A 5,596-nucleotide genomic window follows, 5' to 3' on the forward strand; every position below is an offset into this window, starting at 1 on the left:
ATACTTAGGACATGTCTGACCCATACCATATCCTACAAGTGTTTCAGAAACCCTATGGCTCTAAGATCCTTATGTTTAAGGAACAAACTTCTTCTTTAGATCATTTCCTAACCAGGGTAAATTCATTCACCTCATTGTGCCAGGCCTCTGTTGTCAAAAACTGTTTCCTAAGTCATCTGTAACATTATGGGACAATGACTGCTGCTATTGTGTAGGGTGCATATCAATTTTGTACCAAGTGGTTAGGCTTTCAGACATGGATTTAAAATTGAAGAAGGGAGAACATGAATAAAATATAAAATATTTGGAGCGACAGTGTAACAGACTGACCAGCACTCTGGTGATGTGGAAGGACTGAGCTGAGAATCTTGACTTGAAAATGAAGCATCGTGCTGCTGAATGATGGTGAGCCTCAGTTAAGCCACTAGCCAACTAAAACACCATTGGTGGTGTGACCCCCACCCCTCCCCCCCAAAAAACAAACAAACTCACAGTTCTCTCTACTTATCTGGGTAATACCTCCCTTACTTTCTGAATCTCTACTTCATTTCCATTCTATTTGTGACTTTCCTTGTTGGAAATCCTTTTACTTCTGAGGGACAAATCCCCTCCTCCACCCTCAATATTATATACCCAGAATGCCACAGTGCCTGTGGGCTCCTCTCTCCCACCTATCCATTCTTGTCTTTGTATAGAGGCAGGCTGCTTCAGAAGCATGAAAGCTTGGTTTTATTGCCCTCACCTGCACATATTCCAAAGGTATAATTATTTACATTTAGATAAGTCCTTGGTCCTTGAGGAGACACACAGACCTTAATCTGTATGTACCTCTCTGGACTTCTCTCAATTCCTGTTTTCCTCCTCTTATGTCATCACTAGACTCTCAGGGTTTAGTCTCTTTAAGAATCTCTTACGTATAATTCATCCTATCAGGATTAAGCTCTTTGGAATTCTGCTCAACTCACTGAAGAGTAAATAATCATTTAACCAGCACAGAAAACTCATCTTTAATTATTTTTTTATTGTACTTGAAAGAATGTTTGTGAACTCCCATGCTGAGGTGCCCATGTCTCCACTTTACACATCAGTGTAGCTTTAAGAGAATATCCCCATTTTGATGTCCAGATTCATGTGAAAAAGAGTTATAGATTCACTTTATGTATTCAGATCACCAGTGTATTTTTATGGGAAGAAATTTTGTTCCAGTTTAAGGGAATAGGTAAAACTCCAAAGTGGCCTATTATCTGGCTATCTATGGAGAATTTGGTTGTAACATTAGAACCTGTGGTTTGCATGTCCAAAATTAAAATCTTGATTACTGCAAACACATCTGTAAGGTGCACATTGACTCGTTTGTTTGTTTGTTTGTGTGTTTGTTTTTGCCTTTGCTTTCACAGCCTCTGCAGAGGCCTCAACATCATCTTTAACTTTCAAGATATATTTTATGTATCAACTGAAATGGTACCAGTTAGGTCCTAGAGGTGTTTTTAATGGGGTGGTGTCTAATAGTTAAAATCTTCTTATTTAGCAAAACTCAAAGCTGATATGATAAACAAGGTCTTTATATAAGCTCTTCTAAAATCAAGAAGTGTGTATAAAGTAAAGGACTTGGTGGTATATACCTGTGTACCCAGCATTCCTGAGGCAGAGACAAGAGGATCAGGAGTTCTAAACTTTCTTTAGATGGTTTCAGGGCAGTTTGAGCTACAAGAGACTCTGTACCCAAAACAAAAACAAAACCAATCAAACAAAAACAACTAATCAACCAACCACCCAACCAAAACTCAAAACAACAACAACAACAAAACCCAAAAACCTGTACAACCCAGCTTCAAAAAAAGGTCAATTTGTATTATCATTTCTGGAATGTAGTCTTTGCAATCAATTGTGTTTGCTCTTCAAATAACTTGGCTGCTTTTGTAAAATATGATTCCTTTAAGAAGCCAATAGTTAAAGAATTATTTGTAAAGAAAGAGTAGCAGCAAGTCAATTAAGCTCCAAGGAAATCTTTTTTATTTTTTATTTTTTTTTAAACTGGAATCTCACAGCAATAATTAGCATTCACTGCTAAGGTTTCTGCTAGTGAGCAAGGGCAGCATTCCCAGTCTGGAGAGAAGCCAGTCTTACCTGGAACGTGGCTATCTAATGTGTAGTTTGCATGTTTCTTCTAGCTGACAGCTGACTGAAGGTCCGAATCCACCAATGTGGTAAGAAAACAAAGGCTTTAAGTCCTTGACTCTTCTCAGAGCTTTGTGAATCCCTGTGCAGCTGGGGGAAGTGCGGATTCTCCACCCTGTCTACCAGTTCTTAATAGTATAAGGAAAGTGTCTGCATCTGTCACATGAATGGAGTCTATTTTGTGTCCCTTCCATGCAGAAATGGGAATGGTGAGATATTACTTTAGGAGCCTAGCATGTCTGACAAAGGAAATGTGTGTGTGTGTGTGTGTGTGTGTGTGGGTGTGTGTGTGTGTGTTTAATATTCTCTTGCTATCATGTGATAGAAATATATTGTAAAATAAAATCATCTTGACATGGAGAAAAGGCATCAAGATGAGAAGACTTTATTTCTTTACAACCAAGGAGGAATTTTAATAAATGACGCACAGTGAAGAACAGAGGAGAGCAGATACTCACTGTTGACTGCTATTCTGTTCAGATGGGCTATTGAGGAATTATTTAGTTAATTATCAGATTGTTTGTCTATATATCTTTGATAAAATAACTGAAGATCAGTGAGTAGACATGATGGGTAGGTGGCCCACACACATAGATTTTTGAATAGTGCAGTTTTCCCAGCATATTACTTAAAAAGAAGTGAGCTCTTTTGACCTCAGTGCAGAGTGAGGTAGGGGTGATAGGTCTAGTAAGGAGAATGGATCATTGGGATTTTCCAGCCTCTGATTTAACTTCAGGTTCAGTGTAAGACCTAATCTCAAGGGGAAAAGACAGAGTTATAGAACAGGAAATCTAATGTTCTCTGGTTTCCATATATGCACCTCCACCAAGGCAGCCAAACATATATTCATATGACATACAAACACACACACTAACTAGCTAGCTAGCTAACTAAATACATAAATAATAAAAAGGTAAATGTCATTATATAACTACAATTTCCAAAACTACTGCAAGGTCAAGAGTAGATTTAGTAACATGATAATGCAATATAAATTAATGAGGAATATTATTATGCCATTTACATGTACTATAGTATTTATTGTTGGGAACATAGAGAAATGCTTACTCCTGCTCATCAGAACAAGCACTATTTCATTTACTGATATCCTACTGCTAAAATTTAATAAGAATATATTTTTATATTCACTAATATGTTACTTCTAAATGTGTATATTAAGCAGAAACTAAAGATCTGTGTAAAATAGTTTTCTTGCAATGTTATGCATATAGGAAAAAGATAGAACATATTTTTTAATGTAGTCATATAAGTTATATCCTAAGATAACAAGGACAGAAGTAATAGAAAGAATGGAAGAAAGTTTTTAACTATTTACCGAAAAGAATTGTTAACAACTTTAAAGTTTGTCTAAATACTTGAATTGTTGTATCACTATTCAAACATGATTTTATATTTTCACATTTATAATAAGTGTGTCAGTATATCTAATGTGAACTGACATATGGAAGACTTGGTTGGCTTTATTTAAAGGCTGGTAATACATGCAACAGGGAGAAGAATAAAGCCAGCAGAGAGTAAACTAAATGCAAACATGAACTTAGAAATAGCATATAGGCGATTTAAATTATTTATTTTATTTTTGAGATAATAATATAATAACATCATTTCTGCCTTCTTAAATATATTCCTAAATATAACATGTTCATCCTGTATAATGTTACTTGTATGTATGTTTTCAGGACTAACCAGTCGGTAATTGGTGTGCTCTATTCTAAGGAAAACTATTTCTCTTCCTCTCATAGTTCTTGATGTCCAGTTGATGCCTCCCCCCACACACATCATTTTCTTAAGAAGATGAGGAAGATATGCCTACTGTCATGGACTCATTTTTAAGATAATGCCTAGTGTTTCCGTGACAACTATAAATATTAATGTTGGATTCAACTCAACAGTGTATTTACTTACTTGTTTGAATCCTTGCTCATTTTACCTGTGACTTAATACAACTTACAATGAAAAATTATAGTACAACCTGGAAAGTAATTGGGGAAACCCTTAGAACGTGGACTCCAGATGCAAGCTTTCAGTTCTATTTTTATGAACAATAATGAGATACCACATTAGGTATGTGGACAGCCGCTCATGACTGAAGTGTTTATTCACTCAAGCAGAACACTATCAATATTCTTACTGGGTTGGGCCCTTGATGAATATGCCTCATTTATCTCTATGACAGGGCAGTTAATTCTTTCACTTGGACAAACTACAAAGCATTGTTGAGTATTGTCAAACTCAATAAGCCAATGGTAATTTCAGGCAAGGAAAAAATTGTTTTAATTAAATCACAGCAGAAGACCTAAAGAAAAAAAAAAAGGTCTGTGGCATAAGAGCTTGATTTCTTCAATCTTTTCATCTGTACTTTTAATTAGACACTTGACTGAGCTACCCAGTAGAAGCAAACATACCACCAGAGATATTGTCTAACTCTTTCTAGGCCATGTAAATGTTTAAAGATTCTGATGTAGAACAGTATGTCTGGATCCACATATGTATACTCTGATAGCCCATGTATCACCAAGTATACCAAATGATAATCATGTTCCTGAAATTAAAAGAAATGAGAATATGGTAAATATGACATTATTGGGGAAGGCAGGTGGTTAAATACGTAGGTGAGTTTACCATATTCACCTTGGCTAGCTCCTGACCCCCTACAGCTACAACTTCAAGTCACTCTCAATGCTTCCACAGACAGCTTCAACCACACGTATATTTGCTCACATAACAAACATATATTCAATAAAAATAAAATACATCATTTAAACATCCTAAACATAATATTGTCCTTGGTGATGGGGCTCTTAGCTCAGCTGTCAGACAAAAACAAAGAAGCCTCTTGAGGCAGAGAAGAGAGTCAACTGTACCCAAGAAACCTCTCCTCCCCTTCCAGTTACTGAAGCGGGCCTACGAAGCATGGCCTCTGGGAAGAGCCCGCCCACCTGTCACCCAAGCTTTCTCTTGAAGCAGCTTGTAATGCAAGAGCAAATGTCTTGTCAAGGTGAGAGAAAGAGACTAATAATTAAATAATAACAATTAAATCTTAAATTTTTCTCATTGGAGAAGACAGGAACATGCCTAGTCCAGTAAATATGGAAACATTTTATATCTAACAGTTTTGTCATCTATTCGTCCTCTCTTTCCTACTGTACTTTCTTCTTTTTTTCTTCTAATATTTACCAAACATTTGTTGATTTTCTCCTGCGATTCTGATACTGGTCTAGTTATTGGATACATTGATTTTCCCCTTGTTGCTTTAATAAATGCCATATTCTTCATGGTGAGAAACAGCATACAATTATTCTCTTTGACATGTACAAGCCAAAATCTAAACTGAGTCTTATACAGTTCAACAAGATGTCATTAGGTTGTGCTCTCCTGGAACTCTCTAAGGATAGGC

Source organism: Mus pahari, chromosome 7 (assembly GCF_900095145.1).
Source record: "Mus pahari chromosome 7, PAHARI_EIJ_v1.1, whole genome shotgun sequence".
NCBI lineage: Eukaryota > Metazoa > Chordata > Mammalia > Rodentia > Muridae > Mus > Mus pahari.